Here is a 25,475-nt window from a genome sequence, read left to right as displayed (position 1 = left end):
AGAAGGCATTCCTCCTGCACTTCACTTCCCCCTGAACACATACCCTTTCTTTTCTGTAGTATGTTTACATTTTGTCCTTAGCAATTTTTGCTGTTGTCTTCGGGGTTGTTTTTAATGCATTGTGAATCATTTTGCTTTGTCTAAAACCTTATTTTCTCAAAATGTAGTTATCAATTAAGCAAAATGTTGTAACATTTCTGGGGGGGTGAAGGGGAAATCCCAATCACTTTGAAAAATAAATACAAAGTGGGCAAGTTCTTCCACAGACAAGGCTCCTAAAAGTTTTTAAATGACCCAAAGATATGAGCTAAATCTCAAAGAATTAAACAAAAATATTCAAAACCAATCGTTTCACTGTTCCCTCGGCAAAACCCCCTCCCTTCCAAAACCCAAATAAGGGTGGGAGAAAGCCTGAGAGCACTTAAAAACAACAACAACAACAACAACAACAAAAGATTCCAGCTCTTTATTAAGCCTTCATTTTGGTAGCAACTGGTAGTTGTGTTCAGTTGTTAGTACAGGGTAGGTAACAACTGGAAGGGCTCAGGCTCATGAAAATGGCTAGGATACTGCCTTTCTAATCTCTTCCTCCCCAGCTCCTCCCTCCTTCCCTCTCCGGAGCTCCAGGCATGAAGATGCAGGCCAAAGTACAAGGAAAGAACATTAGCCAACTGTCGCAGCAGTAGCCTTCTCTCCCCCTTCCCATGTGGTGCCGGGGAGCCAATCAGCCATCTCCACCCAGCTGTTCAGCCTAACTCTCACTCCCCTGACTGACAGCAGTTCTCTGTTACAGCAGAAGGTGTTATCCATCAGGAAGGAGGGAGGGAGACACAGACAGAGGCAGGGGGAGGCTGGGGGAGAGAGCACCACCAGGAGAGGGAAGCTCCCGGCCATCCTGCTGGACTGGAAACATTAGCCATGGAGAGCTTCAGCTGACATGTGCAGATTACCTCCGTGGCTCTTCCTTCACCCCATTCCCCCAAAAGCCCAGGAGTAGGAAAAGCAAATGAAAAACCTAAACCTCAAACCTTTTGGTTTCATATTACGACAGACAGGTTTGCAGTTAAGTTATAGGAAAGCAAGCTGTACCTACTGATGTGCCCTCCTCTCGGGATGAGAGTGTGCAGCTTAGGCCCTGTTAACTGAAGTCAACCTCTACCTTCCTCTGTCCCTTCCCTGCCCCTGCCCCCCCAGCTCAGGAGAAATGATACACTTGATGAGTGAGGGAGCTAATCCTCCTTTACTGAATATGCCCCCTGGCTACCTAAGAGTTTTCTATCTAAAAATCAACAAATCCACCCGTACACACATGGGGCTTAACTGAGGAAGGGGGGAGGCCTTCCGATGACTAAATAGGTTATATGGCTAAATGGAATAAATTTTAATTGCTTAAATAACCAATCTAATTAACCAAGAAGACTTTTTAAAGAACAAATATTTTCTCTCCTCTCTCAACCTATTTAAACTTCTCAGTTGTTTGCTAATAGTACTTAAGGCAGACTTGCAAGTGGCACTAAGTCTGGAGAGATCCAAGAGCCAAGTGTGAATTTCATTTATTTTACTCTTCCCAGAGCATACAGAGGGCTCTAGGGGAAAGGGTGCTTTTTTAAACTATAGAAGTTGATAATTTCTAATTAACAAATTTGTTTCATTTTAAAGATGTGAAATAGCATTTTTAAAGCATAGCCAAAAAGACTGTAAAAATGAAGACCTTCCTTGGGATCAGAACACAGAGTAGGGTTATTTCTGTTCTCCCTTTTGAGATATTAGATTATTAACTGATTTTAGGGTGAGTAAGCTTTGGGAATACCCAACAAAAAAAAGTGGTTTTATCTCAAATCAGCACTTACTAAGGTTTAATATGCCAATTGAAGGAATAGTAAAATCAACTATTACATTCTAATCCACATAATCTGTGAAAGGGGGAAAGGAAATCTTTGCCCCCATGCCCTTTAAGAAAATTTAAAAATTAACATTTAGGAACATAGATTTTATAGCCAGAAGAGACCTTAGACTAAGATGCCTCATTCTACAGATGAAGAAAAAATTAGATACAGATTTGTCCAAGATTACACAGGCATAGCTGGGATTCAAACTAAGGTCCACTACAACTTCAAAATGAGCATTCTTTCTATAAGCCCCACTGCTTGACAACATTAATTCTTTGCTGAGAATAACAACCTTTCATTCAGAATAAAAATGTGATTAAAAAGAAAAGACAATGTGTTTTCAAATAATGCCATTTTCCCTATTACGTAGCAATGGAATGAATTTATTCTCAAATTCTGGGAAGAGCTGACAGCTCTGAATTACACTAAAAAAGAAATTCCAAAATATGTAACTTAAGGCCTCCCCATGTTAATTTTTTAAAATTCTATCATCCCTTTGACCTTGGACTTCATTTTCATCTGTGTCTCTCAGTACATTCTCTTTGCTAACCATTCAGCATACTGCACAAGCCCTGATAAAAGTAGTTAATGTTTACTGAAACCTGCGCATGAACTGTACTAAACCTGATAGGACCGAAAAGGCAAAGTTCTGTTAACAGCAGCATCCATGTCCAATAAAGGGGGGTAGGGGGGATTTTTACTTTGTAACTAAATTTTTTCACTGACTAAATGAAAGTATTAGAAGCTGAGGGAAAGGAAAATGCATCACCAATGTAAAACAAACAGAATATTCTATTTCCTGTGAATGATTTCTGGTGTCACTTATTTACTTTGCCTAAAAAAAATTATCAACAATTTGAACCCTTGAATTCCAACTACACAGTTAATATCCTGGGTTGAACTTTCTGATGTCTTAAATTCTCCTATTTCCCTGAAATGATTAAAAAATGACACAGCTAAATGTTCATATTATCTACTTTACTAATATCTCTGGACCTTTTTTCATTTAATATTTGCTCACAAGTTATCTAGATAGAAACTTTCATCTGCTAATAAAAATTAGAACTTAACACTTCACAGCTATTGCCTCCCTAAAATGTTTCATCACCTGAATCCCATCATTTTTTAAGATAGAAAACCTGCATATCAATATCTGATAGTTCTTTAATCTTATTTCTTAAAGACATTTGATTTCATTTGGAGCACATTAAATTATACAACTCAGAGCCCATGGTTTAAGACTTACTGATAAAATGCCTTCTCTTCCTATTTTCAAAGTACTCATCTTTCTCCAATTTACACCACTTAAGGTTTTTTTTTAAGACCCTCCAAACTTCCCCCAACACACATACTCTTTAGTCAGAACAGGATGCTCTCAGGTGTTTAAAGCCAACTTTCTCTCTCCCCATCCCCCCTTGCTTAAACGGCAGCAATAGAACCACAGTCACCTTGGAAACAAACATCACCCAGTGTTTGCAGAACAAACAATGGTACCTTTTCAGCCAGTACCAGGCAGGCAGGGCAAGGGGCAGCCAAGCAATTCTGGGACTTACAGGAGTGTTAACATATTGCATTCATTCAGTGTGTCAAAAAATAGTTTAGCACTAAAAATGATGTGCTTTCATAGTGAAAGCCCCTGGCTGGAAACCAGAGACAAAGCTCATAAGACTTAAGGTCAAACAAGACTATACTTCTTGAGAAACAATCTTTTCAAACCATCCATTATTTTTAGAATTGTTTTACACACCTTTTGCATGAGGTGCACTAGACTAGACCAACTGGTCACTTTTACCTTTTCCAATAACAGGGAAATGCTGCTAAACTCTTACATGTAAAAAAGCACAGTGCATTTCATCTTTTCTCTATATAGAAAATCATCTCCTAAATTTTTTTTAATAGCATAGTATTACATTTTATCTTAAAATGTACCTGCTTGGTAATGGGGAAAATATAAGAACTTTTGATGCCAGTAGAGAAATCTGAATCTAGAAACCAGAGGGTGTGAAAATTGAGAACAAGTCTAATTTTCTAAGCCTGGTTTTTAGTGAAGAAATAGTAGTAGACAGATGAACATACAAGAAAACTACTTTTCCTCACCTCAAAAACAGTAATTACTGACTTTAATTTTCCAAATACTAACAAAAACTAGTCATTTTGGGGAAAGGAGAAAATAACAAATTTTAAGACATTCTGGAAAGAAAGCGTCCATGTATTTGAAAAAGATAATCCTCTTAGCTAGAAAAAAGATTTTTAAATTCCTCTCTAAAGTAAATGCATTTGATATTCATCAACTCAGAATACATTTATGTTAAGTTTAAGTACTAAGTTTCCTCCTTTCACTGGGTGTGTGAGTTATCCTTCAGGCTCCTTAAAAAAAAAAAGGCATTCATTTGAAGAGCAAAATTTGGTATTGGTTTTAAATGCTACTGTAATTGGCATTTTTATTTCATCTCCTGTCCAGTGGACAAATTCTTAACTAACAGGGACCAACATAGACTTCCTTGGAAAAGTGCCTATGTCTGTCTTTAAAATGTAGATCTTTATATTCCCTTAGCAAAACAACACAAATAATGAGTAAATTAATGCCATTTGACTGGAGTATTAAAGTTCAATTAACTAATGTTCTTTTGCATTGACCATAGGACAATTAACATTATTTATTCTATGCCTTTCTGAGAGAAGGCACAAATAAATGAGATCTTCTAAACAACTGAAGAGTTATTTCAGTTGTCTTTGGAGATGTAAAGGAACTCTAATAATGAAGGATAGAAGCTGAAAAGGAACATCTACAAGTCCAACAACATTCTGATGTGACTGAAGTAATCAATACTTCCTACAGACAATAATAGCAATTGAGTGACAGTCATGAAAAGGAATCAGCTTGCTTAAGTTAAAAATGAAAAAAAAAAAAAATCCACAACACCTTCATCCTCAATGTGATTCCTTAAGTATCTACTCCCTACTATATTGCAGCACAGCAACAGAAGAGTGCCAGGCTGAGGAAGAGATAAAGAACACATGAACTTGCCCTCAGGGAGTTATAACCCAGCAGGCAAATGGCACAGAAAACTAAAAAATGGCAAATGAAAGGCAGGTGGGAGACAGAATATAGGATAAATTGTTGGGGGGGGGCAGTTTAGAGGGAAAATAGACTCAGTGAACAGTTAGGAAGAGATAGGATACATTGGAGATCCTCTCAGAAAGACTGCAGGAAGATGAAAGAGCCAGGAAGGGGGGTGGGGGAGGTGAAGACTAAGTCTCAAAAAAGGGCACACTGGGGGCAGCTGGGTGGCTCAGTGGATTGAGAGTCAGGCCTAGAGATGGGAGGTCCTAGGTTCAAATGTGGCCTCACACACTTCCCAGCTGTGGGACCCTGGGCAAGTCACTTAACCCCCATTGACTCCAAGACAGAAGATAAGGGTTTATTTTTTTTTTTAATGGGCACACTAAGGTTACAAACATAGGATATTGGATGAATGGGGATACCATGGACAGGAATCAAAAGGAACAAGTTTTTGGAGGAATCCACCAAAATTTTTATTTAGTGCCTACTATGTTGCCAGGAACTAGGGATACCAAAAAAAAATTTAAACAATTCCTGTTTTGAAGGAATTTTCCTTCTATGAAAAGGTTGATTTGGGCCATTTTATATCTGAGGTGCCTATGGACCCACAGGAACAGGAGAAGGTTCTTTTAAATGGGCAGTTTAAGATTCAAAGTCTAAAGCTCAGGAGCAAGATCAGATAGGGCTCCCAAGATAGAGAGTTGCCAATGATCTGCACAGAGTTGATCCAAAGGGGCTGGGAGATTGAGGAGGGAAGAAAACAATGTGCCTGAGGGGCGGAGACAAGGAATGAGTGTGAGGAGCTGGAAGACTGAAGAAAGCCAGTGAGCCTAGGCCAGGAACAGTGTGAAACATCCCCATTCTGCAGGCCTGGCGAGTACAATGGAGGGGGCACCAAACTAAGCACTGCTCAAGGATTTCATCTTCACTCTTACAGGATGCCAGTTTCTAAGGAAAGTTGAAGAGAAATGTAGGATTTTAAAATGTGATCTTCATATCATGTGATCTTCAATGCATAGCTTTTGATCCAGCAATACAACTACTAGATCTCTATCCCAAAGAAACTGTAAAAATAAAAAAGGACCTGTTTGTACAAAAATATTTATAGCTACACTTTTTGTGATGGCAAATAATTGGAAACTAAAGGGATGTCCCTTAACTGGGGAATGGCTGAATAAATTGTGGCATATGATGATGATGGAATACTATTGTGTTGTAAGGAATGATGAACAGAATGATTTCAGAAAGAGCAGGAAAGATCTTCACAAACTGATGCAGAGTGAAACAAGCAGAACCAGGAGAACATTATACACAGTAACCAAAACATTGTAGGATGATCAGATGTAATAGACTTAGACACTAATAGCAATACAGTGATCCAGGACAATGTTGAGGAGCTGCCCATCAATTGCTCTGGCCTCCACTTGCTCTTCCTTCTTCTGTTCTTCACAATGCCCTCTCTCACAACCACTCCCACCTTCCAGAAGCCATAAAAAATCCCTGCTCTCAGGGCTGTCAGCTGGTCCAAGGGCTGAGTCAGGAGAAAGCAGCAGCCCCTCTCCCTAGCCTGCCTCCTCTGAGAGATCCCCCCCCCCCTCTCCTGGGCACGTGTGCAACACACACCCTTCCAAACCTTCCAGCCAGAACTGCCCTCCCTCCCTCTCTATGTGGGCAGCCTCCCATGGCTTCCTCCTCTCAGCTGAAGCTGGCCAAGAAGAGATCCAGAATGACTGCCTGTATCTTAGCAGCTTCCTTCCATCTTCTCTAAGATCACATAAGGAAGTTTGGAAGAAGACAGAAGTAGGAGAGCCCAGGTGCCACTCTTTGTTTATCCTTTTTTCTCACTATTACAATAAAATTACTTGGTTCTTCAATTGTTCCTTCACATAAGGAGGATCTGAACACACAATATTATCTTTTAAAAGAAATTGGGGGGTGGAGTTAAGAAACAAAATTTTTTTGTATCTAGTTAGATCTAAGCATTCTTTTAACAAGGAAACTTCTGGAATTTTATTGGGATCATTCATTGGCTCAAAATTTACTTGGGGGGAGCAGCTGAGTAGCTCAGTGGATTGAGAGCCAGGTCTAGAGACAGTAGGTCCTAGGTTCAAATCTGTCCTCAGATACTTCTCAGCTGTGTGACTCTGGGCAAGTCACTTACCTAAGTCACACTGCCTAGTCCTTACCCCTCCCTCTTCTGCCTTGGAATCAATACCCAGTATTGATTCCAAGATGGAAGGTAAGGGTTTTAAAAAAAAATTTACTTAGCTACATTTCTACTGTAACCCTGTGCTATTTGTGCTCTAAAAGTTGTTTCCTAATGTACGAAAGACTTTCCCATTTCAAAGAAAACTTCATTTATAATATGCATCCATTCCTCCCCACCATTTTTTATAGTAAGAGCTCAGTTATTTAATGCAATATCTAGATTGCAAAACAGGTTGCAATTTCCCCCCAAGTCTTAGGAGTGCTAGAAGCAAACAAATAATTTGAGAACCAGACTAAGAAAGGAAATTTAAAAAACTAAAGAAAATCTGAATTGTGGTCATGACATTAATCTTAACTCTGTCCTATCAAAAAACATCTACTATAACTGCTAAGGAATAAACCTACAAAAAGGGCTCCAAAAAAGGAGGTCTCTGTTGGAGAGATGCTTTTATCTTTTTTTTCCTCTCCCTGGACTAGAATTAGTTACAAAATAACTTTGGAATCCTTGAAACTAGAATGACACTTTCAGAAAGCTTTGTGAAATACCACATCATGAACCATACCACTAGTTATTAGGAAAAAAACAATTTTCTATATAGCAATAAAGATTTCCTTGCCTTTTGGGGAATTTGAATCTCTTCTACCCCCAATCCCGGTGCTTTCAGAATCCAGTTTAGCAACACCACAGAATTGAGGATTACTGGTATTTCTCTATTCTAAGTTATCATATTAAAGTTGATAAAATACAAATACTTTGTTTTTGCAAAATCTAGTCAAGTGTGAAAACAAAATCTGTTTCAAAAACTATGGAAGAAGGTATCACCTCACACCTAGCAGATTGGCCAACATGACAGCAAAGGAAAATAATGAATGCTGGAGGGGATGTGGCAAAGTGAGAACACTAATTCATTGCTGGTGGAGTTGTGAATTGATCCAACCATTCTGGAGGGCAATTTGGAACTATGCCCAAAGGGCGATAAAAGACTGTCTGCCCTTTGATCCAGCCATAGCACTGCTGGGTTTGTACCCCAAAGAGATCATAAGGAAAAAGACTTGTACACGAATATTCATAGCTGCACTCTTTGTGGTGGCAAAAAATTGTAAAATGAGGGGATGCCCATCAATTGGGGAATGGCTGAGCAAATTGTGGTATATGTTGGTGATGGAATACTATTGTGCAAAAAGGAATAATAAAGTGGAGGAATTCCATGGAGACTGGAACAACCTCTAGGAAGTGATGCAGAGCGAAAGGAGCAGAACCAGGAAAACATTGTACACAGAGACTGATACACTGTGGTACAATCAAATGTAATGGACTTCTCCATTAGTGGCAATGCAGTGATCCTGAACAACTTGGAGGGATTTATGAGAAAGAACACTATCCACATTCAGAGGAAAAACTGTGGGAGTAGAAACACAGAAGAAAAACAACTGTTTGAATACATGGGTGGAGGGGATATGACTGGGGATGTAGACCCTAAAGGAACATCCTAGTGCAAACATCAACAACATGGAAATAGGTTCTGATCAGGGTCACATTACCCAGTGGAACTGTGCATCGGCTATGGGAAGGGAGAGGGGAGGGGAGGGAGAAATAGAATATAATTTTTGTAACCAAGAAATAATGTTTGAAATTAACCAAATTTTTAAAAAAATTACAAAGTTTCCTAAAAAAACAAACCAAAAAAAAAAGACTACGAAGGATAGGGACATTAGACTAGTTTTTCATTCATAAGGGATTCCCAGGTAAAGACATTCCCTCTAACAATGCAAGTCAGCACTTTTCTGAAACTTAATGGTCATAAAAAGTTGCCTAGAACTGAGGAGCCTCTGTGAATGACTTGCCCAGGGTCACAGAGCCAATATGAAGCTGAAACCCAGATTTTCCTGGACAGCTCTGTATCCACTAGGCCTCTATTTTTAAAAATAGGCCTCCAAAACTAAGCTGTAAATAAGATTCAAAGTGTCTCTCATATATATGAAAGTATGCTTTTTCTATTCTTCTTAGAAGAAAAAGGTTGTTTGTAAAAAAAAAAATTACTTTAATACCAGAGCTAAAAAAGACCTTAAAGATCATGTAGTTCAACCCCTGCTAGACAAGTGGTGGATCCCCACAACATCTATCCATACCTCCAGCCCTGAAAAATGTGCAGAGGCCTAGGAGAGAAAGACAACATTTAAATAATGACACTGTCCCTTTCCTCACAAGTTTACAGTCTCTAACACACAAAAACAAAGATGAACAACATGTATTCTATTTCCCTTCACAGTTAAATATTCTCAAATTTCAGCAGTCTACGGAGGACCCTCCCTAGATCTTCCCAGCACTAAACCCTCAACTCCCAACTGGCTCCAGGTCACCTCTGCCCAGACACCTCAAAGCTGGCATGGCCAGACCCAAGCTGGGCACCGTGTCCTCCTCAGTCTCCGGGCGCCCCCCTGACTTATCCTGTACTTATTTACTCTCCCTGACAAGGTAGGCACCTTAACGCTGACTCCTATTATCTCTGGCTCTGCCGCTTAGCAACATCCCCATTATCAGCAAGATCCGGGGATCCAGGCTTATTTTTAACATATTTAAACATATTTTTAGCAGCTCTTTTTGTGGTGGAAACTGAGGAGATGCCCATCAGCGTGGGCCTGGGTGAAGGTGCTACAGAGTGCAATGGGATGGAATACCGTCATGCTGTAAGAAGTGAGGATGAGGATGGTTTCAGAAAACCCCTCCTAAAATCCCCACAATCCAACCCAATTGGACTGTCTTCTCCCTGAGCATGCCCATTCTTGGCAGAGCACTGGGCCTAGAATCGAGAGGCCCTGGCTTCCTTTCTAGCCTGGAACAACAGGCTCGCTGGGAGACCCTGGACAAGCCTCTCCAGTTTCCTCACCTATAAAATGGGGATAACAACACCGACCTCACAGGATGGCTGGGAGGATCAGATGAGACAGTATCTGTAAAGCACTTAGCAGGGAGGCTGGCACAAAGCGGTATGATCTGAATGATGGCTACTACTATTTTCTGCCTCTATTACTGAGGCCTAGAATGTCCTCTTCTTTCTCTGGTGTTCTGAGTGACTACTTATGCTATAAAGCTATGATGGCCTGCAGGCAGAGACCTCTCAGTTGGGCAGAGGGGCACCAGCAGCTCTGGGGGGCGGGGGGAGGCACAGCACGGTGTACCTAAAAGGTTCACCATCACTGCTAGAGTCTAATTCACACTGTACCAACCTCTAAAAGGCCTTTTAAAAAACCTTCTTTCATCTTGGAAACAATATACTGTGTTGGTTCTAAGGCAGAAGAGTGGTAAGAGCTAAACAATGGGCCAAGGGAGGCAATAGGGTTCAGTGGCCTATCCAGAGTCACACAGCTAGGAAGTGTCTGAGCCACATTTGAACCCAGGACCTGGCTGCATCTCAGAGCTCACCCAATTATTCTCTCCCATCTACCACAGTTCCTCTCTGAATCCCCAGACAGTAGGGAGAACAGTGGTTAGAACCTGTCACCTTTTTGAGTTCAAATCAGGCCTCCAACACTTACTAGCTGTGTGACCCTAGGCAAATCACTTTAACTGTTTGCCTCAGTTTCCTCATCTATAAAATGAGCAGAAATAAATGGCAAACCACTCTAGTATCTTTGCCCCCCACCAAAACCAAATGGGGTGAGTCAGATACAACTGAATCCTAGTATAGCACTTAGTATTAATTATGAATATAAGGTGAATCACATTATCTGAATCAAATGCCAACTACAAACTCCCACGGTATCCTGTTTTACAGAGAAGAAACTATAAGAAGGTATAAATTCATTCAAGTTAAATTTAATTCCAAATTCCTCTTTCAGAATATCTTGTCTTAAAGAAAATTTTATACTTTATGATATATGAACAGTTTTCTCCCATTTCATTTCAAACAAATGTTATAGATAGTAAACTTCATTCATAGGTGTATTTTATTGATTAAATTACTTCAATAATCATCACTGCATCCTTAGTAAGCATTTAAGATGAGATAACCCATTTTTCAGACAAATTCATTGTCACACAGCCTCCACCCAATGTCAGATTTAGGATTAGGACTGAATTTTAGAGCTTAAGGAGTTGCCAGTTTTATATTTGTATCTCAGGCTCCTAGCACTGAGCTGAACATAGTAGGCACTTAATAAATACCTGAGGACTAACTGATCATAAAGTTTGTCTTATAGATGAGGAAACTCTAGCGTAGAGGGGTTCAGTGAAGTGCTTCTGGTCAAATAAGTAATAGCTTTGTAAGAAGTTATAAATAGGCTTTGATTCCCAACTCCCAGGCTGTGTTTCTTCTATCTCCTTACCCAAATGCAGCACCCCTTCAAAAGATGACAGCAAAATAACTAAGAAGTAAAAAATGAAACATTTATCATGCTACAAACTGTTTTATGGAGTAAAATTCATTTTAAAATCCTACTGATTCAACAGGTAACAATATTCATCCAATCAAACTGCTGCTGCTCCTGTATCTCTGGTATTTGGTATATGTTTGTCTTCTTTTCTCTACCACAGAAATACACTACCTGGAGTTACAAAACTACATGTGGATATGTAGTCCAATAGAATGAGGTTTTAAGAAAAAAAGGATCTCTCTCCCAGAAATAGTGTTTATCTATAAACATATTTTGTTTAGAGTCAGCAATTTTCAAATGTAGTATTTTTGCTGTTTAAGAAATTGTGATTATAGTTTATTATACCTAACATTTACCAGCATTCTACACAAAGGTAAATGTCTCCCACTTAAAAGAATCAACACATTAGTTTTTTTATTTCAATTTCATCTCTCCAAAATATAAAAATATTAAGAGAATGCATTTGTTAAATGAGCCCCTCCTCCATCAGAATGAAGTTGACTCTCCAATTATCTCTCTGAGGACAATTCATAGCATAATTTTAATCTAGCCTGGACGCCTTCCCCATCAATACACAGTAATGTTTAAGGAACAGATGCAAGTTTACTTTAACCTATCCAAAACATAAAATCAAGAAGGTAAATTAGCTGCCCCCAGATTATAATATACTCTTAAGCCCAAGTTAAATTCCATAGTCCTAAATATACAAAATATACATCAAAACTTTGCCAAAACTGGAGGAATTCCATGTGAACTGGAAGGACCTCCAGGAATTGATGCAGAGTGAAAGGAGCAGAACCAGGAGAACATTATACACAGAGACTGATACACTGTGGCACAATCAAATGTAATGGATTTCTATCCTAGCAGCAATGCAATGATCCAGAACAATTCTGAGGGCTTATGAGAAAGATGACTATCCACATCCAGAGAAAGAACTTTGGTAGCAGAAACACAAGAAAAACAGCTGCTTGATCACATGGTTTGATGGGGATGTGATTGGGGATATCGACTCTAAATGATCACCTTAATACAAATATCAATAATATGGAAATAGGTCTTGATCAATGGCACATATAAAACCCAGTGGAATTGCACATTGGCTATGGGAAGGGGTGGGGGAGGGGAGGGAAAAAACATGAAATTCCTGTAACCATGGGAAAATATTCTTAATCAATCAAATAAATTTAAAAAACCAAAAACTTTGCCAAAATCAGAAAACTGTCTAAGGTCAGTAATAACTGATGCTCACTTCACTACACAACAGAAGAGGAAGGGTAGATTCAATTTATTATTTTCTCATAGCTTTTGTCACACTACATCATGAAATGAAGGAATAAGCAAAAGCTTAATTACTCTGAAACAAAGGCATTAGAAAAAATGTGGCACTCTTAATGAATAACATATGCAAAGGCAGTGGGGTTTTTGCCCCTTTTCTATAAAAGAAAGTTTTGAGAATTTGATTCTATATAGTTATTAACATTCTTCAAGTACCCAACCAATTAGAAGGCACCAATTAGGTGCCTTGTCAGAGGGAAAACAAAGAAAGATAAGCAAAGCAGTTCTTACCCTAAAGAAGCTTGCAATTTTTAAAAAACTGGATGGGAGGAGACGTCCACACATTATATACAATATCCCATCATTTTAAATCTCCATGTACATTGCCATAAAAGAAGTGCAAACAGGAGTTTGAAGCAGGAAGATCATTCCTATAAAATACCACAGAAATTTTGGGCTGGAATGACTTTCAAGATCATCCAGTTTCATTTTACAGATGAGAAAGCTAAAGTTCAGAAATTCAGTGAATTGCCCAAAGTCACAAAGCTGGATTGTAGACAAGGAAGAAATCATTCAAGGCTTCATAAAGGAGCTTGAGACAGGATGACAGGCACTGGTGACAACTACTTGGGTGGACTTTTCTACATTAGCTGGCCAAGGTACATACAGGAACTTGGAGCACCCAGGTAGCACAGTGGCTAGTGATGGGCCTGGAGTCAGGAAGATCATCTTTCATAGTTCACTTCCAGCCTCAGACGCTTAGTAGCTGTGTGACCCTGGGCAAGTCACTTAACCCTATTGGCCTCAGTCTTCTTATCTGTCTAATGAGCTGGAAAAGCAAACAGCAAACCAGTCCCGTGTCTTTGCCAAGAAAACCATAACTCGGGTCACAAAGAGTAAGACTAAAAAGAACTGACCACAAAAAAGTTAACAAATGAAGATTCTGAGCAGAGACAGTACACCCATTTCTAGGCAGAGCACATGTTGAAGAGTAACTGGGAATAAAGTCAGGAAGGCTGACTATGGAGCATGCAGGCAGCATCTGGAAAAAGAGTTTGAGGCTCACTAAGCAAAGGTGGGATCATTCATGAAAGGTCGTCCACGTAGGAGTGCAACGTAAGCCATACCTTAAGGATGACTAAAGTGGCTATAATAGGCCAATTGAGAAGCTTAGACATAGTCCCAAGAGGCTAAGGAAGCCCTGGGGTAGCACACAGCATCAGGAAGCATTGGGATAGCTCGTGTGAGTGCTAGGAGGGAGGGGGAACCAAAGCGTGACAGAAGACCAAGGTTTCAAGCACAGATAACTGGTGACTGTTGGGAGTTAGGAGCAGTTTTTCTTTGTTGGGGGGAGGGGATGAGGAGTTGAGTTTTGGACAAGATGAGTTTGAGGTTGTCCCAGGACATCTGGTGAAGTCAAGCAGAGGACTTGGGAGAAGGATAGAGCTGCACATACATACAAAGATCTCTCTATAGGCAGCGGAAACCTTGGGAATATAGGAGACCAATTTGGGAAAAGACTCAGAATAAAAATAATTTTCAGGAATGCTTTTTTTCCCTTCTTTTTTAGCAGTCAAGAAAATTCCTAAAAGGAAAAAAAGAGGACTGGATTCTCACACTATAACAGAAGTCAAGAGAATAGTTAATAGTATATTAGAAAAATTCCTGAATTTGGAGGCACTGCCTTTCTGTAAGATGAGGGCATTGCATTGATCTGGATGGCCTCTTAAGTTCCCTCCAGCTCTAAAGCCCATGAAGGAATTCCAGAGGAATGAAGAATAAAAAAAATAAAAATCAACTGATTTAATGATTTAGGAGGTTACTACCATCAATTGAAAACAATGTCAATAGAAGAGTGGTCCTAGGGGGCAGCTGGGTAGCTCAGTGGATTGAGAGCCAGGTCTAGAGATGGGAGGTCCTAGGTTCAAATCTGGCCTCAGACACTTCCCAGCTGTGTGACCCTAGGCAAGTCACTTGACCCCCATTGCCTAGTCCTTACCACTCTTCTGCCTTGGAGCCAATATACAGTATTGACTCCAAGATGGAAGGTAAGGGTTTAAAAAAAAAAAAGAAGAGTGGTCCTAAAAGATAAACTGTTAAGTAGTTAAGGAATAAGTGGGTAAAGAAAAAGTAGAGACAGGGAATAGATAACTAAAAACTCTGTGGTTATACTTCTAGATAGAGAAAGAAAAAACAGGCAGAGAAAGATTGGAGAGAAAACAGGAATGAGATTCATTGTAAATAAGATCAAGAATCAAAGGTCAGGGGTAAGCCTTGATCAGGAGGAGGGACAGTTCTTTCTCAGAAGAGCAGGGCAAAAATACAAGGCAATTTTGAGACAGGTGGGAAAGTGAGGGAGAGGACATGTTTAGGTGCTCTGATCAGGGGGGAGAATCAAGAAGGGGCTGAGGGTGGGGCTAAGGGCCAAAGGGAAAGGTTTAGAATGCTCACTGTGCCATAGAAAATCAGAAAGAGATCAATTAAAGTATTACTATTCCCACCAAAATTGGACAGTGAGAATTTATGGTAGACCCAATCACCACATTTTCAAGGACTCTTCCTAGCAAGTAAAATTGCAGAAGCAAACGGCCAACAGAGGAAGGAGAAGCTACCTGGGATGGCTTTGCAAGGCAAAGTCAGATTCTAAGATGTAAGTGAAAATAAATGTTGAAATGGCTGGTCATACAGGGTAGGGGCTGAGAAAGCTAAATGAAATTACAGGGACAGCATCCAAACTTAAATCACCTCAAATTCAAAAAACAAATGCAGTTTTTGTGCTAAGCAATATAGACCTTTTCCAAGTCAGAACCTCAGGGGAGAGGAAGAAGGAAAGTGAGAAGTGGGCAGATCCTAGGTACCAAGCCAAGGCTCCCAATAAGCATAACAAGGACAGGTTGAGAGCTGGACTACATGTTCAACAAACAAAGAATCACATTTATTTCTAAGATAATATGTAGTCATCACAATATGCAGGGCTCTTGTTTCTGACGCTATTCTTTAAAAAGCAGTTGCCATTCAGCAAAAGGTAGGATGAAGAAAAAGGAAATCAAATTTAATTTTTTCCCCCCAAAATACTTGGTGGCAGTAGAGGCTAAAAATGAGTTTTGGAGACTACTAATACATTTCCAAACTACAGACTACTGACTCCTAAAAGTCAGGTTATCTCGAGAAAGGTGAGTCATCTCAACATTAGAACCTGGCAGGCTACAACTATCAGAAGTAGCAGCCTCAAGCCTCCAAAGTCTAGGCTAAGAGCAACGAAGAGAAGTGTGAATAGTGTTTAATTCAATACTATTAGCTGAAAATAAGTGTTCCCACCTTTCAACTGCTCTTATCAGGTCTTCAGAAAATCAATTCTGTTTCCTGGCTACATCCTCACTTTCCAGGATTAAAATATCTTCTGAGAAAAGGAGGAAAATCAGTTCAAAATTCATTAGTTTAAAAAAATCAATTAAACATGGCCCTAAGCTTCCAAGGCCATAGACTTCCATGAAAAACACTATCTGATCTACGAAATAAATTAAATTGACTGAACTTAAACATATATTGCCACATCTGAAGCTCACTGTGAGCCAACTAGAACAGGTATTCGACAGATGAGGACTTGCTTAGCTATAAAGCCAGACCAAGACCTTCCTGTTGCCCAATCAATCCAGTCTTCTCTCTACTCCACCAATTAACAAATAGTTGAACAAATTATACTGTGTGAATGTGTGTGATAAAGCAGAACACCAAAATAAAGGGGATGATTTCAGAGAAACTTGGGAAGACTTATATGAGCTGAAGCAGAGAGAAGGCAGTAGAACCAGAAGAAATATGTATGCAACAATAAAACTGAAAAGACAAACTAGAAAGGCTTAGGGACACACTAGTCAAACTCAATTCCTTAAATCAACACTCTAGAGGCCCCCATGATGAAGCAAGACTAAATGGGCTCAGGCTGCTGACTGAGATAGGGGTGGGGAGGAGTCCCAGGAGATTTGTTTTGCTTGACTATGCCTATTTGTTACAAGGGGGAAGGGGGTTACCATCTTTTTTTCCCCAATGGGGAAGAAAAAGGTTTTTTCTCATTAAAAAAAAGCAAATGTTTAAAATAAATGTCTTGAAGAAAAAAAGGTAGATATAATGGAATAGAACTCATTGATTGTTTCATCAAAATAATACTTGAGTGCAGTCCTTTTAGAAAGAACTAGGAAGTAGACAAGGTACCAGATATAACAGTGGTAGGAAAGTGGTCATTGACAACCTCCTTCCAATAGGAAGGTTGGCCTTCCCTGATACTTTCTACAAGGCTCCTTTCACAAACTAAGCAAGAAAATTCACACTTAAAAAAGGTCAATTCCTAATTTTGATAATAAGGATGAGTACAGAACCAGAGTACAGAACAAAAGAGCTAGAAGAGGGATTCTCGGTTGTTCCAATTAATTCAGTAGTGTGACCTTGGGCAAACCATTTAACTTCTTTCTTCTGTTAAAGTCACTTAACATTACTCATCTCTGATGAAGGGAGCAGGGAAGAGGATGACCACTAGCATTCACTATTCTGAAAGTCATATGCCATTCAACAAATACTGATTGAGCAACTACTGATTCAAGTTTTTTTAGTTGCTGTTAATTTCCAAAACATTTCTACTATTGCTACTATAGACTTGTTTCTAGAGAAATACATGAACAATATTGGGCACACAAGCAAAACCATTCCTTTCCCCAAATTCTAACTCTAACAGCTTTTCCTTCCTTAGATTTTAAAGGACTACAATTCCTTTGTAGTAGAAATCTGGAATCTAGTAATTTTTTTCAAGAAATAGCCTAAAACCATCTAGGTACAAGTAGAAAATGAGGTAAATTCACCTGGTATTTATCCTTTAATCTACTCATTCCTTTTGAGTAATGAGTCTCCCCTCCTTATATCTGAAGGACCAATGGGATAGAACTTTTGCTAGATAATTTCATCATCTCCCTTTTTATAAGTACTTGCATATTTTATCCCCAAGAAAAATTAAGGCCCTCCATAATCTGGCCCAAATCCTAATTCTTTATTTTCCAAGTATGATATATAACCCTTCTTTGTCCCCTGACTACTTACTCCTAAATCTTTGCTCTAGGTGCTCCTCTCTTCCTGCAATCCAAATCTTACCCATATTGATTTCAGTCTTTCAATAAACATTAAGTACCTACTATGTGCCACGCACCATGCTTAACACCAGGGACACAAAGAATCAAGATAAAAGAGTTCACAATGTGATGGAGGAAAACAAGCAAACACATGTATAAACAGTAAATAGTAAAGAGTTAAAAAGAGGGAAAGCATTGAAATTAATGTTTGAGAAAAGCTTTATGAAAAAGGAGATTTTACTTGGGATTCATAGGAAGTCAAAAGGTAGAGAGATGAAGAGGAAGAGCATTCAGGGCACGAGACAACCAGAGAAAATGCCCAAAGTTGAGAGATGGCATGTGAGATAGAGTGCCTTGTTTGTAAATGAGAGGAGGCCAGTGTCATTGGATTAATGATGAAGAGAACATGGTGGGGGAAGGAAAGGTGTAAGAAGACTGGAAAGATAAGAAAGGACTAGACTGTGAAGGACTAAATCCAGAATTTTGCATTTGATTTTAGAGGCTATAGGAATACATGGAGTTTATCAAGTAGGAGAAGACACATGATTGGACCTACATTTCTTAGGAAAATCCCTTTGGTACCTGAATTGAGGGAATGGAGTGGAAAGAGCCTTGAGGCCCAGACCAACCAATAGGCTACTGAAAGAGTTGAGGTGATGAACACTTGCAACTAAGGGCATGTCAATGACAGAGTGAAAAGGGGAAAATCTGAGAAGAACATACCTTGGCAAAAGATTGGAAATGGGGAGAAGGGAAGGAATACAGGATGATTCCTAGTTGTGAATCTAGGAAACTAGGAAGATAATGGTTCCAATAACAATAAAAGAGAAGTGGGGGTGAGTGTGTGGGAAGATAATGATTTCAAGTTTTCTTCCTTTTCTCTATTTTTTATTTTGACACCAAATTATCTTCACTATTACCTATTATTTTCATGTGTGCCTGATTCCTCAACTTCATTAATGTTCCTTCCTGTAGAGCAAAAGTATTATATTTCATCAACATATTTCTCAGTGATTGATACTATAAGTATTTGTTTGATGAATCAATTTATGAAATTGTCCTAGGCAAAAATGATAGAAAAACAATATAAGTGATTAAAAAAAAAAGCTTAGTCTGTACCCTCCAGGATCTTCTTAGCAAAAAGGCATGACAAATACTTTAATAATTCACTAAACATTATTATTGGCCCACCCATTCCAGAAATCTATTTGCAATTATGCAAAGAAAGTGACTAAAATGTTCACACCCTTTGATCCACTCCTAGATATATTACCCTCTTCCCCTCAAAGTTAAGTCAATGGCAAACTGAAAGATCCCATATTTATATTTACAACACTGCTTTCTGTGGTAGCAAAAACTGGAAACAAAGTAGATGCTTGACCACTGGAGAACAGCTAAAAAATCTGTGGTACAAAAATATAGTGGAATATTCCTATGTAGTAAGAAATGACTGCAATGAATACAGAGAAGCATAGGAAGACCTTATGAACTGTTGCAAAGTGAAACAAACAGAATCGGGAAAATATACAATCACTATACAAGACAAGTGGAAAAAAACTCCAATAACCTAAATTAAGTACTTCAGAAACTATAGTGGCCAAACTTGGCCCCAAAGAAAATCTATGAATAAGAGGCACCTCCCTGTGTTCTAGGCAAAGGAAGATGTGGATATGAATGGATGAAACATTGCATATAATGTTAAGGCCTTTTCAATGACGAACTTTTATCACTCTTGAATTCCTCAGAAATGGCTTCAAGGAGAGAGAAAAGTGAAAAATTTTGAAAAATATCGCTGTTTTTGTAAAAACAAAATATATCAATTAAAAAATGATGCTTGAACCATACCTCACTGTGCATAGGGATGACTATAAATAAATCTCAAATTGTAGATTAACTTAGGTTTATATTTTCTTCTGCATTTGGGTTTTGGAACTGGAACTAAGCTTAAAGCTCACTGGACCACAACCATCAGTCTCACATATTAACATTTTTATTTTCTCATCTCTTCAAACTGCCCAATTACATCCTACTTTCCATAATGGGTAATTTAGAAAGGAAAGGAAAATATATCATAAAAAGGAAAAACATACAAAACTCATCTTATTCACACACACACACACACACACCCAAAATATACCTGGCCTTAAATCACAGTAAAAGTGAAAATTAAAATATGATTTTTCACTGAGTGAGAGTTAAAGGAAATTCAAATACTTCTCCTTTTATGTAACATTTTCTTCCAAAAGTATATAAATCAAGTTTACAAAAAAGGGGGAAGGCAACTATGTCTGTAATCTTAAAAGCCAGACGCTAGGCATTCCACTAACCATAATGGGCCTCCTGAAGACCAAGGTGTCATCACTTCTAGTATCTGATTTATTGTAAAGTTAACAGTAGGAGAAATGAAATCTATGTCCTTTTGAATTGCTTTCTAACCATTAGTCATTTGACCAATCCTAGTACTACACATACTACCCTACATTTTGTTTTTAAAAAGTACACAATTTACCTATGTTTCAGAAGACAGTAACTGAGGAATAGACCTGTCAAACATCTTCATTCAAATCTACATGGAGATCTTGGGGGGATGTGGGAGGAGATGTGACCCATTCCTGTTCTCAGTGCTTATTACAGCAACAAGATCAAACATGTTAGTACACTTAATCTCTGCCAGAGCATCCATTTTCTAAGGGTAATGCAGTTTCAACAGCATATGTCACAAAACCACACTTTTTAGCAATTTAGGAGGGACTTTAGGGGAAACAGACACCATACTTTAAGTAACCAAACTTTGACCTTTCTTTACTTGCACTGTACTCTTTTGAAACTTGGCTCAATGGTCTAAAATAATATTTTTTATCATTCTATTCATTAACTTCATTACTTCTTATTCTGAATTTTCTGTATTAAACTTTAACAATATATACTATAGATCTGTTTTAGGTATTTTTATTGAGAAGTCAGTCACAGAAGTCTGGTTTTAGAGATCACCTAGTTCAACTCCCTCAATTACAGGAGAGAAGTAAAGGGACTTGCCCTTGATCATACACCTCATAAATGGCACACTGGGGTTACTACCTGTATAACCTCAGACAAAGTCACTGAACGTCCCTGGGTTTCAGATGCCCTAACTCTAAAATGAGAGTCTTTCCATTTCAGGATGAGCATTTTCAGTATTTGTTCCAGTACTGATTATTAAAAAACACTCTCATTCTAAAACAATCCCCCTCTTGCCCCCCCCCAAAGTCAGAAACAATGACCAGCAATCAATAGCATGAAATTTGGGAAGGCTCTTATTTTTAACTTCCTCTAGCAATGAAGATGGAGTACCTTACAATCTTTTTTTTTTTAATCCCATACTTTAAGATGGAAAGGCAAGGGATAGGCAAATGGGGTTAAGTGACTTGCCCAGGGTCCTCTGGATTCACTGTCACCTGGCTGCTTCAGTACCTTGTAGTTTAAAGAGAATTATATAAAGCAATGAAATGTTAAGTGACTTGTCCAAAGTCACACAACCAGTATGATTCAATGGCAGATGTTAAGCCCTGGGCAGAGACCAGCTCAATGCTACACTGGCTCAAATCCATGTTAATACAATAAAAATAATAATAAAGGTTGGTGGAAATAATATACTTTGAGAAATTTTTTTAATTAACCAGCAAATTTTTTTAGCATCACTATCCAGTACTAATAAGCTAAGGATGTGTCAAGGAGTATTAGAGTCCACATTAGGGGTCATAATTCCTAATAGTTCTTCTGGTATTTCAGTCTCCTCATAGAAGCCCCCTCCCCTCTAAAAAGAATTCCAGAATAAATCAGGTGAGAACCAAAGTATTTCTTTGTTAGAATGTTAAATGAGAACATCCTAGGATATCTTGAATACCAGCATAACATTTCAATATCTGGACACCTTCTCCAGGGCTAATTACCAAAAAAAAAATCTATTTAAAAAATTCTCTTTTCATAATACAGTGGGTACAAAAGAATACAGTAAGTTCTAGCTTATATTTTCTTCTGTAATTTGTGTCCCAAGTTTTCTATCTATATAAAAGCAGTTTTTATTTGTAAGTGGAGGCAATCATTTTCTCCCCAACATGGACAAAACCCAATGCTATCTGGGGTCCAAATGATAGATGAGATTTACCTGAGTCAGCTGATCCCATAGAATACAGGCCACTCATCTGGGCATGCTTCAAGCTCACCTCCTCCAAGATTATGTTGAGTCATAAAAAGTCTAAGAAGCAACATTACCCAAACCAGATCAGGTGGTTATCACTAAAACTTCCTCCTGAGGCCACCTAATGGTTTCCTTGCATTTAATAGGAGGTAATTACTGAACTTCATTGTGGATGGCAGAACTATGTCACTTTTGACTTTGTAGTACCAACTGACTACAAACTTGTAGAGAATTTGGAAATTTCCAAGCTTTCTAAACAAAAACAAAATTATAACCAGGGCAGCATTGATCATAATTAATAGGATCAGGGCCTTAAACCAGAAGGGGTCTTTAAAGTTCAACTCCTTTATTTTACAAATGAAGAAACTGAGGCTTCAAGTGACTTACCTAGCATCCCACAGCTAATGTGTAAAACAGAATCCAAAACTAGGGCTTCCAGACTCCAAGTCTTGCACTCTCTTATATCCAACTTTATCTCCTTAAAAGGAGTTGTATCTCCAGGATGCTATCATGCTACTTTACTTGGATTTGCCTGAGAATCACCATAGCTATAGCTAACTACCTATCAGGCACAATAATAATCCTATTAAACTCCTACTGGGTGTAGTGCTAGGGGTACAGAGAAAAAATAATCAAGTCTCTCCCCTCAAGAAGCCTCCATTCTCGAGGGCTTCACAGTATGAGAGGGACATGGTGGATGCCTCACTGGGCACAGTGACAACAGCCCTTTGCTCGGTCAGAGGGTCAGGGCTCCTTTCCCACCTGACTGCGTGCTGTGTGGCTTTGGGCTTATTTACTTACCTGTAAATTGGGGACAATAATACTTACACCACCTACTCCATAGGATTGTTTTAAAGTGCTTTCTAAACCATAAAGCACTATGCAAATAGGAGAACTGAGTCTGACACTAGAATCCAGATACCGGTTCGTTTGGCCTGTCCCGTGTAAAGCAAGCCCTTGATGGTATTCTCAATTATTGGAAAGCAGCCATCATCTTTATCAATGTGGGCATCACAGCCTGCCTCTGTTTGCCCATCCTTCGAGACTCTTCTCAGAATCCTCCCAAAAATTCACCAAAGAAATGGAGGGATTTCCTTTCTCCTGATATCACATGGAGATCAAGGGAACTGATTGCTGGTTACATCTTGTCTCACACAACAATGATGAAACGGGGTAAATTTTTTTTTAAATAAGGTAAATCAAAATGGTAGTATGTTAATGACTAAGAATCTAGTATAATGGAAAGAGAACTGGAAATTGGGAGTCCACTGACCTGAATAACTTCCATTTCTGCCACCCAAAATATTTTTATGACCATAACCTTCTCTGGGCCTCAGTTTCCTCACAAGTCAAATAAGGAAGTTGGGCTAGATGAAATCTACAGTCCTTTCCAAATGACAGGCTATGATTTGTTTAGAATGCCAGAATTTTTTTTTTTAACCCATACCTTCTATCTTAGTATCAGTCTCTAGGACTGAAAAGCAGCAAGAGCTAGGCAATTGGGTTCAAGTACCCAAGGTCACACAAATAGGAAGACTAAGAGGCCAGATCTGAATTCAGGTCCTCCTCTGACTCCAGGCCTAATACTCTGTCCATTGTGCTACACAACTGCCCCAGAATTCTTTATACAATTTTACCTTAACTGCTTAGAAACATAATCACTTGCAAGCCAGCAATTAAGATTCCTGAATGCTAAAACTGGTTTATTAAAAAAAAAAACAACAACCTGGTTTATTAAAAAAATTAAAAAATTATTTAAAATAAGAATCTTATTTGATTTATTTGTACAATTTCTTTCCTATCTACAAGTAACAAATACGACATTTCCTCTCCACACATGAATTATATTTATGCTATATTCAACCTTAGGTATATGACCACCTTTGGACTAATTTTCAAAACCTTAAAGTATAAGTTAATCAAAATGATGAAACTATTCTAACAAATGAAATTAAGATGCTATACTGCTTATGAGTCCTAATGAGAATCAAGAATTTAAGGGAAGAGGCTGCCCACATTCAAGAACTCATGTAATAGTTATTGAATCTACAACTTAATAATGTCCATGTTTGAGTTGTTAGGTAAATTTTCATAATTAAGGAGAAATGGATAATGAATAATTTTCCATTATTATAAAGGGGAATGCCATTACAAAATCCCTAACAAAAACTTGTTGAATATCAAATGATTCTCAAAATCATCTTCTTGATGGCTTGAATATAAACTAAATCAGAAGCATATGTTAGAAGCTTTCCTTCAACTGTGTTTAGTTTACAAAATTGGCATTTTAAAAAAGTGAGTCAAATTAATTTCAATCAAATCTCAGAAAAGGAAACCTGTCTGAGGTACTTAGCTAGGCAGTGGGGCAAAAAATTAAAAGGCACTGCTGATGTAGTAAGAAAAACATGAGCATTTGAAAGAGGGTTTGGGATACTGTCTTTTCTTTATATCCTTGGTGCCTGGTACAACACCTGGCACATAATCAATAATTCTTAAGTTAATTTTTACTGACAAGATACTGCTTTGAAAAACTTAAAAACAGTTATGAGCCTAGCAAAGTTGCTTTATCTCTCAGTGTCTCAGTTTCCTCATCTGTAGAGTAATACTTCTACTACCTCTATTAAAAGGCTGTTGTGTCACTTATAAATGAGTTATTACAACTCTTAAACACGGCTGAGTATATTACCTTGAAATTTAATCATGTCCATAAACCATGGATTTTATTTATGCAGTCAAATCCCGCCCCCCAAGTCACAGGAATGACTTGTTTAGAAATCTCTTTTTAATATTAAGACAAAATTGATATAGTTTTCCTTGAATGGTTAAGTTTTCTATACCAGAAAATTACTTTTCAATATTGTAGCTAGCTGCATGCTGCTGAGACCAACCTATAGTTAATGACTGAAAAATGAATTAAATTGGTTATCTTTAGCAACACTACTTCCAAGTTTATCTCTATGATCCTTTACAATTCAAGCAGTATATGAAAATTTATTTCACACTACATAGCTAAATGTATGCAAGGCTATAGAATTGTTAACTAGCCACTGCCACTTTAAACAATCTTTCCTTCTTCAAATATAACCAAAATTTAAGAAAATCTGATATAAAAACATGAACAAAAAGTTTAATTTAAAATAAATGCTAATATTCAAAAGTCAACATGAAATCTTTTCAGAAATTCCACCTGGATTCTTAAAATATTCAATTTATAAAAATTATCCTCATGTACTTTGATTATATAAGCAATGAGTAAGATATGGCATACCAGGAGTTTTGCTGAATTTTTTAAAAGTCCAGACAGCAAACTAAGCAGAAAGAAGTCAAACTGTGTGCAGGTCAAGACTCCTATTAACTCATACCACAAATGA

General features: G+C 38.3%; 1 protein-coding gene across 7 annotated transcripts in view; it reads right to left on the bottom strand.

Annotated features, from left to right (window-relative positions):
* Positions 1–25,475, bottom strand: part of RREB1 (ras responsive element binding protein 1) — a 149,813-nt gene that overhangs the window by 115,281 nt on the left and 9,057 nt on the right. Inside the window, exon 1 of one of the 7 annotated variants that reach the window (XM_056823392.1) lies at positions 3,136–6,526. The exons of the other annotated variants lie outside the window; for them this stretch is intronic. The gene's annotated coding sequence lies outside the window, so the exon portion shown is untranslated. Of the gene's footprint in view, positions 1–3,135; positions 6,527–25,475 lie in introns of those variants that run through there. 7 annotated transcript variants of the gene reach the window in all.

Source organism: Monodelphis domestica, chromosome 3, assembly GCF_027887165.1.
Source record: "Monodelphis domestica isolate mMonDom1 chromosome 3, mMonDom1.pri, whole genome shotgun sequence".
NCBI classification, from domain to species: domain Eukaryota; kingdom Metazoa; phylum Chordata; class Mammalia; order Didelphimorphia; family Didelphidae; genus Monodelphis; species Monodelphis domestica.
Note: the sequence above shows the minus strand (reverse complement) of the source record. Positions and strands in the feature narration are given on the sequence as shown.